Source organism: Protopterus annectens, chromosome 7.part0 (genome assembly GCF_019279795.1).
Source record: "Protopterus annectens isolate FY-2018-M chromosome 7.part0, PAN1.0, whole genome shotgun sequence".
NCBI lineage: Eukaryota > Metazoa > Chordata > Ceratodontiformes > Protopteridae > Protopterus > Protopterus annectens.
Window position 1 is genome coordinate 1,210,979,167 of NC_056739.1, and position 13,608 is coordinate 1,210,992,774.

A 13,608-nucleotide genomic window follows, 5' to 3' on the forward strand; every position below is an offset into this window, starting at 1 on the left:
GGGAAATAGGAAATTCACCCCGGGGATCACTTCTGTGGCTCTGCTCAACAGTGGCACAGGAAAATAATTTTCTTGGGTGGCAAAAGGCAGGGTACCATTTTGGCTGGGCTTGTATAGGCCCTAGGGCCGATAGCCTAGTACCTACCTATGAACCTATGAACCTATGAACCTATGAAATATATAGGACTGTTACTTATGACATAAAGAGAACTTAGCATGCATATATTTTTGACATTCATTTAACCTGGCCTTTTATGCAGAAGTCAAGTTACCCACATGTGAGCACAAAGCATAGTACCAGTTTGTGACAACATTGGATGAATTATATAAGGTGCCACATATTAGTTCCCCAAAAAGCAGTTCACAATAAAAAAAAAATTAGGGATGTCTAATAAGATACTTTGGTGCAAAACTTACGCACATACTATCCCAGTGTAATATGTAAATTCTGAGAAGGTACACTGTCTTTGACTGTGTAGGAATAACATAAATACAATGGCTATGTTGCTCTTTAGCAGATACTGTCCCACCAACAAACCATATCAGAAGTGATTCTGTATTTGCAGTTTGCTTTCACACATCATTTGTGCCTCAAATACAATACTCCCATTCTATATACTTCTCATATATCACTGAGAAAAAAATGAAAACATAACAGCCATAGTAACATTTCAACTTTTTGCTTTTGGACACATACACTGTGCCCTGGAGCAAGTCATATTATTTTTATTCAGCAATGATCTTCATGTGCAGTATGGCTCCTCCTCATCTACCCCAGAAATACGCCCAACTTTTGTATATCCTTCTGATGTTTTATTGTGTGAGGGAAGTGAAAGAAATAAGGACTACTGTAATTAATTTCAAATGCTTGCTCTTGAAGAAGTCTACATACCGTCATATTATGTGATCACCCTTTGCTTTTATACACAAACTGCCTCCCAAAAAAGAAACAAGACAGCTATTTTCTGTGCACATTTCTCATGTGTGATTGTAAAGAAAGTGAAAGACATAGTGCTTTAGGAATTAATTACAGTTTGTTGCTCATAGACATGTATACTGCCCTTAGGGTAGCCATATCACTTAACTGTCTTGTTTTTTCATACATACACTGCATATATCCGTCCTCCAAAGATAGTCACCTACTGTGTAACCCTCTGATTTTAGGTTATGATGAAACTGGAAGAAAATACAATCACAGCAGTATATTACAATGTGTAGCTCTCAGACACTATACACTGTCCCCACCACCCATGTCACAGCAATGATAAATTTATGTAAACAGTATAATTATCTTGACCTGTATTAAATTAACCTTTGGTGTTGGAAGATCAAAAGACTGTGTGTTCTATTCCCACATCACATACTTGGATTCATTTTTCAATACTGGCACCCCAGTGCAGCACAAGCAGGTGCTGCACCTCTGAGTATGCCAACCAGTTGCGACATTAAAGTCCACCTGCCTGATTTTGTGGTCATTCAGGTAGATGTTGAAGATTCTATGGCACTTAAGAAAAAAGAAGGGAATTTGCCCTGGCCAATGTTTCCTTGTCAATATGAATACCACATTAACTTTCCCCCGAAAAGAGGCCTGTGGCCTTGTGGGACTAACCTGGTCAACACTGTGTAAATCAACAAGTCCTTTGCTGTTATCTACAAACTGCACTCACCCCTCCCAACAACCACTTCTGACAATCATTATTCATGTCTGACTATTAAAAGTTGTGAAATAACACTCACAATAACATATTTTCACTTGCTGCTATAGAGCTCCCCACCCCTATGCTGACTGCCATAAAAACTAAAACTATAATAAAATAAAAAGAAGTGCATTGTGCTGTGGTATGTACTGCCACCACTACCCACAAATCCATCTGGTTTCCTACCAGAAAAAGTGAAAGAACAATTAACAGTAATGCACCTCAACTTGGGGCTTTCAGATACTATGTTCTGCCCACACCCGCACCAAGTTACTGCACTAATCAGTTTAATGGGATCAGTCTGCAACCTGACATTTACTTTCTTCTGTTCGTTCTACCTTGACACATGCACATACACATAGTCATAATAATATATTGAGTGTATGTAAGTTGCTGCTGTTGTTTCTTCTGGGCAGCCCAGCCCTACACTGACTGCAGTCAAAATAAGTTTTAAAAAAAAAATGGTATCCTGCTGTGGGCAGTGTTGACTGTTACCACTGCCTGCAGTTTTATGTGGCTTCCTGACAGAAATGTTAAAAGTGCACATACCTGTAGGAGAGAACCAGATCAAAAGAACCATCTGTCTGCAACTCCCAAATGTCTCTACTCATGACTAGAAATTGTAACCAGTCACAGATGTTTTTTTAAAAAGATGTGAGAAGTCATGCTAATAAATATCTTGACCTTCATCTTCTGGGTTAAATTTCTGATTGATTTGTATGGGAAGCTTCTGGGCGATTATTAGAATAGTACAGTTATTGTACAACCCAAATAATTATCTCATAAATGTGCAGCAAAACATACATTTTTAAATGTCTTCCTGTAAATTTTAAATTAGAAAAAAAAAATGCACTAAAAGCGAGACATCTCAGCTCCAGCACCAGTGGCTGAACTATACAGAATTAAGATACCTTGCAGCCCACAAATAAGGGATTAATGACTTAGTACACCTCAAATATCTGCCAGTGATCAAATTAATACATACACAATGACAACAAAATTTATTTTAGCTCTGTGCCATCAGAAATATAGAGTGCAAAATGGGGAAAAACATAAAATGCAATCATTTGCAATCCACTTACCCCCTTACCCGCACACACAAACACACGCAGATGTACTCACCAGTTACAGACACTTTAATTGGCATTGTATTCCTTGGATGTGTGATTGTGAGTTGATGAGCAAATGTATAATAGTGGCTACAGTACTGCACCCCATTTGTATCTGTGTATCTGTGTTTTTTATATCCATCTGTCCATCCATCCACAGCCTCATTTCCCAGGTTTGCCCATGGGGGTGGGGTGTCACTTCAACAGTGACAATCATCTAGAGCTAAGGTTTACACTGCCAGGTGGCTAGCCCTGCCTTGGTAGCTCTTCCACACCACACATCCATGCGCACACTCACAACTATGGCCAATTTAATGTGTCCAATCCAGCTACTGCACGCCTTTGGAATTTGGGAGGAAATCAAAGCACCCAGAAGAAACCCACATGAACAAAGGGGGGACATGCAGAATCTGCACAGAAGGCACCCCAGTACACACATATATATGCATACACACAAAAAACTAATATCACCATCAGTCTCATGCAATAGAGAAATACCAACAAAGTCTTTAAAGCACTTTCAAAACAATTTAAATAAGGATTACACAGAAATGGAAAAGTGGCAGTGAAAAGGCAATAACAGTTTTCAACTTTAAATTCACCCCAATCCTCACTGAATTCACTTTAAATTTAGCCTGACCATCTCTCACCCATGCAGTCAGTTTGTTTTTTCTTCTCTGCCCAGCTTTCCCACCAGTTCTGTTTGCATATCTACTGAGCTTTGGTATGCAGCAGAATGTTTCTCTGACTTCTGTAATAAAAATAAATAAATAAAATGCAATCACTTCACAGAATCACAAACTTGTTGGGAAACAAATGCATGAAAAACATAAATATTTTGCAACCAAATTTACTGGTTGCACTGCATTAGCAGTTCTTGATTATAGCAAATAGCGGTGGAATGCTGCCAGTCAGCCAAGAGGACACAAATGCAGGCAGGACCTTCCATTTTTTTTATATTGTTAAAAGTAAGATAGGGAATAGCCATGCAGACTGTTTAAAGTGGTGGTGAGGGCACCCCCTGGTCATATGGTTCCAGTGGACTGGGACCCTTTTCACTGGCTTGAGAAAAAAAAATGACATGGGGTAGAATAACATAATCTGACCAAACAAATTGTTTTCCTATACCTGTAATCAGATATTACTTAAGTTTTTTTTAGAGCTTCTTTGATTAACTTGGGCATACTAATAGTAGTCCGCTTTAGTTAGACTGATGGTAAATGGAAATATCTATTTTAAAAGGCTTTGAATCTACTTGCCTTGTTGAACCTTCATGCCTGGTTATGAAGGATATTAAACTAAACATTGACAAGATCTCAGAATTCCTGCTTTAGTGATTTAAATGAATTATGTTTAATTTCATTACTATTATTTTGATATAACAATGTGTATGTCTTGGAAAGTGAAGGTGAAAGTAATATATCTACTTGTGAAGGATAGTCAGATCAGCTTGATTATGGCAGTAGGAAAAGTTTCATGATAGCTATTATTTGCTGGGGACTGCTGAAAACAACTAATCATCACAAAACACACAACAATTAATTGGTTTCAAGTAACTAGAAATCTCATTTTCTAAATTCTAATAATCAGAGTCAAGTGATGATTCGGCACTGGGAATGTTTATTACATTCAAATGGGGAAACCTTAATGATTGTTTTTTTCCTGTTCTGAGGAGATACACTACTGTTACCTACATTAGTGACACAGTTTTGCAGAAGAATTAAATTGTGGACATCTTTGTGTGAAACAGAGGAGAGAGTGCATGATGAATTCAATTTTAAATATAATTTAAATATTTAAAGATAACATGACATTTAAAGTAGTAATATATAATCAGTATTGGGTAAAACAAATGGGTTTCTAATGCTGTTCCTGTCCTTCAGCATCTTATTTTATGTAGACAAGTCAAATAAGCTTTGCTCTAGAGTTACTCAAAATAGTGAACAGTATTGTTGCCCCTGGTGAGAACTTCATACCTAATTCTACTCCTTTGCTCATGCATAATGTGCATAATCTGTATGAAATAAAATGCTGAGGAATGTTTCTGAATATCACCTTGAAGAACATGTCACTGTTACAAGATTAAGGAATCACTTGTTTTAAGAAATGTTCAGAGCCTGTGCTCACATTGCATTAAAAACTTTTATCTACATATCGTGTATGAAGCAAAATTATCTATTATTAATATTTTCATAAATTTAAATCAAATGTACTGGCAACAGTACAATGATCTATTCTATTCTATAAGACATTCAATGAATTTCTGTTTCAAAATTAGATTTATTTTTGTGAGAAGAGTTCAGATTCATTTTGAAAGCTCAGAAGATTCAGTGGTAAATACCTTTATCAGAAACACCATATATTTGGTAGAGCTTACTATATTTAAAGTTATCTTTAATATAATGCTAAGTATTTCGATAAAAGCTCAACCATGATTGACAAGCTGACCTTAGTAAAACCATGCAACTTCAAAATAATATTATTATGTAGCAGTAAAGATTGATTTAATTTCCCATAACCTTTACCATAACATAAAGAACTGTTAAGATTGACAATAACTCAGAGATTCGTGCGATTAGATAATGCACAAACCATTAATGTAGCTGACTGTCCAGCTGGTCTTTCTGACAAGAAGATATAATGATGTACAAAGAAAATTGGTTTTTGTAAGTGTATCAGCTCCCACAGATGGACCTTAAAGACATGTAAAATGTAACATATTGTTATGGACTTGAGTGTCACAGTAACATTTACTTCCATAACTATTCTATCCTCACTACCCCAAGTGCAATTAAAATCCCTCTCTACAGTAAGTAAACAGTTCATAAGAAAGTTTATAATATTTCTGAACAAATCATTCATGTTAGGTTTTGCCTACTCTCTTCCCTGTGCTATATTATTTTGTATTATAATCACATTAATGTAATTAGACAGGAGCACTATACATGAATTGTTTACATTTGATATTGCTAAAGCAGTTGTTCCATGTTGGCAAGATCTTTGATACTGTAATACAGACAGAGTACAGTATGTTTTTATCCTGACACAAAGTAATGTGCGCACTAGTATTATATTATCCTTAAGATGTAATTTGCAGCCCTTTAAATACTATTTATAGTAGTGAAAAGTGTTTTGTAGTAAATGTAATGTTAACTGTTCTTTGTTGCTCAGCTCTGTGGCATAGAGGGATGAAGCCTTGAGTATGATCCAGGTGACGAACTTGGAACAGCTGAGCAACTTATGCCAATTCATCTGTCTAGGAGTGAGACAGATAGTGTTTCCCAGCTGGTTGATTTCTACCATGCAAACAGATGCATGCACAAAACTAATGACCGTGGACTGGGAGGACATGAGATTGGCAATTCCAGGCTCATTGAGTGACAGCCCTTATAGAAACGTGCATCTAGTGGTTAGGGCATAGGATACCCCTACAGTAAAATGGGTGCTCGTATCAGCTAACAGGGAAAGGGAGCAGGGCATAACAAACTGGGTGGCAGTGAGGGCACACAACACTTTCATGGCTACTTGAATGAAAATCCCTCTGGGCATCTCCCACCCCTGTTAATACCTACTACAGGGCAACAAACAGGCTCAAGTCCAGTCAGGAGAGGCTTCATGGATAATAAGTATAGGGGCAAACAATATCTAGAGAAAATGTTCTTTATTTTTTAGTGATGCCATTTTTTATGTGTAGATCTTTTCTCTTCATTTTCATAACATTCCAGCATGGAATACAGTATTATTTGACAGATGTTACTGAGACACCCACTGTGTCTTTTCTGTTTGATATCTCCTTACAATAGCAATAGGAGATTAACTAGAAAACAACTATAGAATCAGACTCTTTAATACATTTTATTCTCAAAAGCTTGGAGTGCCTCAGGTGTGATGATAGTGACTGTTTTGATAAGGTTTAGAAGAATTTGACATTTAAAATTTGAGCAGCTGTCATTAATGTGCTTGAGTTTATGTGCTGTAAATTATTATGTGCAACCCATGCACTTAGCTGAAAGTGATGACCCAGGTGATTTTAAACAACAGTCAACGTGGTCTTCTTTTTGCAGGGCATTCTTGATATGGGTAATTGCTGCCTATGAAAAAGTGTTAGTCAAATGGTCTGATAGTAGAAAAGTGTTTCCTAAGTTTTCCTCAAATATTGCAGAAAACAAATTTATACTGTATCTGAAACAAAGTATAAAATATCACAAATAGTGAAAAGAAAACAGCAAAAACAATTAACAGCAAACCATTACGAGAACAAACCATAAAACAAAGGGACAGTCAGAATTCTAAAATAGTGAGCATTAATTCTCATAATGAAGAAAAAACAAACCCTATATACTGAGTAAGTGTTTGGACTGCCCTGCAAAACCTCACAGTGGCACAAGAAATAATTACATTGGACATCTAAAACGTTAGCTCCTTTATAAACTGCAATGAACAGGATTCGGGTAAGCAAAGAGAGTTAACAATAATGTAACAAGAGTTAACATAACTGCATCACATTTGTTCCTTAAACAGCTCACACTTACGACCTTTTTCACTGGTTATGGTAGCAGCAGAATGTTTTATCCTTCCTGTGGTATAATCTATCAGGCAGAATGGATTCAGCAGACAGAGATTACTTTCAGACTTACTTTCAGCTTTATGCATCCTCTAGTCTAATTCAAATCAGTTTAAATGTGCAGTAATAACAGCATTTATACTCTTTTGCTTCAGTCACTGTTCCTGTTAGTACTAAAACATAAAAAAGTTAGCCTTCATGCTGGGTTAGGCCAAATGATGCAGCTGAAAACTATGGCTATTATAAGATATTTATAAAAATGCTGCAAATCTAAAACTGACATTTAGCACTGAAATTCTACATGTGTTTACTAAAGCAAATGTATTTTGTTTCTTGAAGCCTAATATTCATACATTTCTATACCAGTTTTATTCAGTTCAGGCCTGTGGGGAAGGTGATATCTTAAGTTATAAAAAATAGAGCAGGGCAAGAGCCACATCTGCATAGAATGCCATTTACGTAGAGGCCAGATTTAGCCATGCAACCATATTCACATGTACTCTCTGGGCCAATTCAGTAACAATAATCCACTTGCCAGGAGGAAGCCAGAGACCTCAGCAAAACTGCACAAGAGCCACAGGGAGAACATGCAAACTCCACACTGAAAGCACTTCTGCTGAGAAGTAAGAAGGGAAACCAAGCACCTTGAGATATAGGTCCCTCACTATGTCATTCTGAAACCAAACATTTCTTTCAGCAATGCTTTAATCACTCTGAAACCAAATATGTCTTTCAGCACTGCTTTAATAACGGAAACAGAAATGCTATCAAAATATCTGCGTTAGTATAAACTAGATTTTACTACTTTATTTTCCCCTTACTAACTATGATATTTGGGGTGTTTGAATTGATAATTGTAGCATCCAAGAAATAACTCTTCATAAAATTCATACTTAAATTGTTTGAAAGTTTGACTACTGGTGAAGTTAATTGTATCCCAAACTAAAAACTGTCTAGACTGTTCTACTGTTTTGGCATGAAAATTGTATTTGTTTTGGTTGGGACACCTTGAACACTGATATATCTGATAAAAATATTGTGAAAAAATGGCAATCAATAATTATTATCATCATCTTCATCATCATCAACCCCCGTTCACTACTTTACTCTTGTTATCCTAACATCTTTAACAATCATGCCCTCTGCTTCAAGTCTTCTGTCACAAAATCTATCCGTTTCTTGACCCAAACATCTTCATCTCCTCTTGCCTTCTGTCACTTCTAAATTTGATTTACCAGATCATCTTCTGCTTTCCTTCACATGTGATGTAACTGCCATAACTTTTTTTTTGTTTGTTTCCTTCACCATCTTTATAACCAGGGCTACTTTGGCTTCTACTCACTGCCCCCATTTCTTTGTCTGTCCCACATTGTAAATCCTGCTACCTGTCTCAGGTACTTCATCTACCTTCCCTCAGGACTTCTCAGCTGCTCTGCTCTCACTGCTCAGATTGCTGTTTCATACAGAAGCACTGGTTGCACCATTGCTTTGTACAGCTTTCATCTTCTTTGGTATTCTTTTATTGTACACTACCATAGACACTTTGTGCCAGTTGGCTGCAATGCCTCTGATTTTAGCTTTGATCTCCTCATTCAGACTTCCCTTCTCCACAGCCACATCTCCTATACTTGAAGCTATTAACATGTTCCCCTGGTTTCCCTTCTGTCTCAGTTGCCAGCTTCTTCTTATTTCCCTGATTTGCTGCCATAGCAAATGTCATGTCTGTACTCAGTTTCATCCCATGTGCCTTTGGGTTTGCATTCTATTCCTCTAACATTTACTGATGTTCTTGCTCAGAGTTTGCCTGTAATGCCTCATCATCTACATATAGCATCTTTGTTGATCTGTCTCCTCTGACCTGTTTGCTAGTGTAGTCCATCACCAGTATAAATAGCAATGGGCTCAGAGCTGAACCCTAATGCACAACCACTTCCACTAGGAACCCCTTGGTGAGTCCAAACACTGTCCTTACATTTGTCATTTTGTCCCTGTTTATAGCCTGCATTAATTCTACCCATGTTTCCAGGACTCTGAATCATGGCAGGACTGCCAAATCAGCTTTCTTGGGACTTTATCATATTCTTTCTCTAAGTCTAGGAATGCCCAGTTGGGCTATTTCCTCATATCCAGCCTCTTCTCCACTATCCAGCTCACTGATAACGTTGGGTCAGTTGTTCTGCATCCTGATCAGAATCTGAACTGCTCACTCCCAACTTACTTTCTGCTACTTTGCATATTCATTTGTCAGTCACCATCTCGAGCACTGTCGTGCAATGTGTCAGTATTCTGATACTTCTGTGCTGCCCACACTTCTTGTACACTGGCACTAGAATGCTTATTTTTCATTCATGTAGGCTACACCTGTCTCTCCATATTAAGTTGAAAACTCTCAGGAGTCATTTCTCCTCTAACATCTTGATCATATTTGCAGTAGCTTTGTCTGAGCTTGTGGTTTGCCCTGACTTCATCTTCCTTGGTGCACTTTTTCTAGGGTGAGTTCTCCTTCCTCATCCATAATCTTTCACTTCAGTCAACTTCCAGGTTTTCAGCCTTGTCTCTGTTGAGCTCAGAGCATTCTCTGATTACTGCTTGACGCTGATGGTTTATACTTTGGGCCTACTGTTTCACTTAGGATTGCTTTTCAATTTTTGATTTGACCCTAATGCTCTTTCCTAACTAGGAGGACATTTACGTGAACTGTATATTGACCACCTTTGCTGGTGATCTTTTTGCGGTCTATCTTGGTGACCCATATGTTGCCCACCCTTAAGATACTTGCCAGACAAAAGTCTCGAAAGGTGCTCCCTTCATTATTCCTCTTGCCCCAGTGATGTGGACCCTGGCAGTCCTCATATATTGTTCCGTCTGCCCTGATATGAACATTCAGGTCCCCCATTATCAAGACCAATGTATTTTGTCTAGGTTTATTGAGTAGATGCTACAACTACTGCTTGAAAGTTCTCTTTTCCTCACCATCACAGTTCTGCTGTAGAGCATAGACTGAGATCATGAAGACCATCATATCTGTACAATTCAGTCTGATCGCCATGAGTTTGTCACAGAAGATACACCTCACTGTCTTCAGAAGACTGTCTCGCCACATTTCTCAGACCAGTTCTAGTATGCCCTCCTTATGAGTAGTAGACTTTGGAACCCAGGCCAAGACACTGCTGTACTACCCTTCCACCTTTTGCTCTAGATGCACAGGCTATCAAGTATCCTCCTTATCATCATACCACCCATTTCAAAACTGATTTGATCAGGGAACCTATATTCATTGTAACAATCCTTAGTTAATTTTTGTAGGTTGATCAGTTTTATATTCAGCTTTCCCTCAAATGAGTTATCCCAAGTAACCCAGTGTTGGCAACTGGATACCAGTTAGACAGCTGCTTACTGACCTAGAGCTGTTGACCTTTATGGAGGGCACATACTAGTCAATAGGGGCATGTAGACCTCTCCCACCATTACATCATTATCATTGGTCAGCATTGCAAAAATGTGTTTATAATTTCAACTACTGTATGAGAAACTGCAGCAACCTAACCTGGACCATTATATGGTTTGGACCAGGCTACCCTGCAAGCTGCATAGGCTAAAGCAATTTTTGTATTTATTTTTTACTAGCATATCTGGGCTAATGTGAAGAAAGTTTTCTGTTACAACCCCAAGTCTAAAGCAAAACGTACAGCAAAGAAATTACATGAAATAAATGTATGTTATTGCAGTCAAAGGCTATAATGCAAAAAGTAAACTGTGCGCTCATCATCTCATTGTAGTATAGATGAAGCAAAGCACAATTATGAACATGTACATTACATGAGTTTATTATAGTGCAGAATAGAAAGGCAAGCAATTAAATATCACCAGATCATGGGTTTCACAAAGAACACCTTAAACCTTAAGTAAAATAAAACAAAAAATAATTATATTCATGGAGTAGTTGAAAGTATTTTAGTAGTGTTTAGTAGATTAGATTAAAGACAGCAAGGTTATACGTATGCAACAGTTTTAAATTCTGAGGCCTCAGAAATACAGCAGGGAGCCATTGTAAGTACCCAGTGGACCTAACCATCTTTACAGTCACATGTTGTCAGTATTTTGTAGTATTGAAGCAACTTATTTTCTTATTGTGTGTGGACTCTGATACCCCTAATTGAGTTGGGAAGATTATTTTACAAATATCTGTTATTTTACAAAAGACAAAGCATATTCCCCTGAGAAGTAGTACCATGATGTAACAGTTAGAGCTGGTGCCTCATAGCAGTTGGTTTTATGGTCTCATTCCTGTCTGCAGTGTCTCTTGTGTGGTATTTCCTGTCTGCAGTGTCTCTTGTGTGGTATTTCCTGTCTGCAGTGTCTCTTGTGTGGTATTTCCTGTCTGCAGTGTCTCTTGTGTGGTATTTCCTGTCTGCAGTGTCTCTTGTGTGGTATTTCCTGTCTGCAGTGTCTCTTGTGTGGTATTTCCTGTCTGCAGTGTCTCTTGTGTGGTATTTCCTGTCTGCAGTGTCTCTTGTGTGGTATTTGCATGCCCTCCCTTGTCCCACATGGACTTTTGTCTGAAACTCTGGTTTCCTGAACATCAAAAAGGCACTTGAGTTTATGACGTTGGAGAACTTGGGGGAAATGTTCCTATTTTCAGGATTGATATAGAATGTCCCTTCCTGTGATGGATAATTGTTCATTCAGAACTGGTTTCTGCCCTGTACCTGTTGCTTGCTGGGATAGATTCTAGTTTCTCCAAGATCTTGCAATGGATAAAACAGGTAATGGAAAATGAATGAATGAATAAATCTTCTCCCAAACGAAAGTAATCCTGTGGCTTGTTTACAGTGGTGGTTCCTTGAACTTGTGGCCTGACATTATAGTGTCAGAGAGTGTCCTACTAAGCATAATGACTCATGCAGGGCAGGGACCATAATGAAGTAGCTTGTGTGTGGAAGACCTGAACATAAAACCCACCCTTACTGTAGAGGATAACTAGTCTACAGAGGTAAGAGCATCACAGTAGTGTTGCAATTTACCAAGGGTGGTGAATCTAAAAATCCTGTTATCTATTTGTAAGGTCTGAGTATTTTACAAGGAAAAGGAAAAGTTACGATGCACAGGATATTCAAGCTGTGGTGATAGTAATGTGTTCTTCCCATTAGTGCTTCTGGCTTCTTTTCCCAGGAATCTGATGACTTTATGACCAAGTTTCAGTTGTCCCAGTATATTTCTTAATCAGTTTATACAAATTTTCTTTTAATTCCTAGGTACTTGTATAAAGCTGCTTGTTGCACAGATTATCTCCTCTAGGACCAGAAATTAAAAAAAACTGAGAAATCTTATGACTTGTCATATACAGCACATTTCTAAATTTCAGCTGTACTTAGACTGTTTGCAGACCTCTCAAATATCCTTATTTTGGGGGTGAACACTCCTATTTTCAGGCCTGATTGGGGATGTCCCTATTTTTGGAGGTTTGTCCCTATTTTTATATAATTCACACAATTTTCTGAATCCCCTTCATCACGTGATTTTTTTAAGCTGTCATGTACACAGGAAACCACATTATATGACCTGCATACTATTGGCAACAATAATTTATTTATTTATTTATTTATTTTATTTTACATTTGTTAATGTAATTTAAAGAAAGTGGTTGCAACTCCCTTTGCCTAAAGCAAAAATAAATGATCTTGTGAGATAGAATTTTGCGATACAGTTATAAAAACTATACAGTTATAAAAACTACATATTTTACTCTGTTTGATAATGAGCTTATATTTTCCATCATTTATCACTCTCTGAGTTTTCCATGTGTTTCTGAGCAGTATCCTACATTCCTACTGGAAGTGGGAACAGCTGTGCACTATTTGGTATTCAAATTTTATGTTAATTAGATGTCCATATTTCTAGCTTGATGTTCCTGTTTTTAAGGGGTTTTGTCCTATTTTCCATTTCTTCAAGTTGAAATGTATGTCTCTCTGTATGTGGTAAAGTAGACCCAGATATGAAAGAACAACAGATTGAGAAGTATCAGTTGCAGTACAGTGACTGTAAGAGGAATTTACTCATATGCTAAGTTATGCAGTGCGTCTAAAATCTGATTAACAGCAGGTTCCCTTCTAGTAGTAGCCAGAGTCCTTGAAGGTATATACAGACAATTTCTTCTCCTAAGGAGACTTCTTCATCTATGTTATGTCCCATATCATGAAGTAAAGCTTCACTGGTGGGCAGAGACTTCATTTTACAG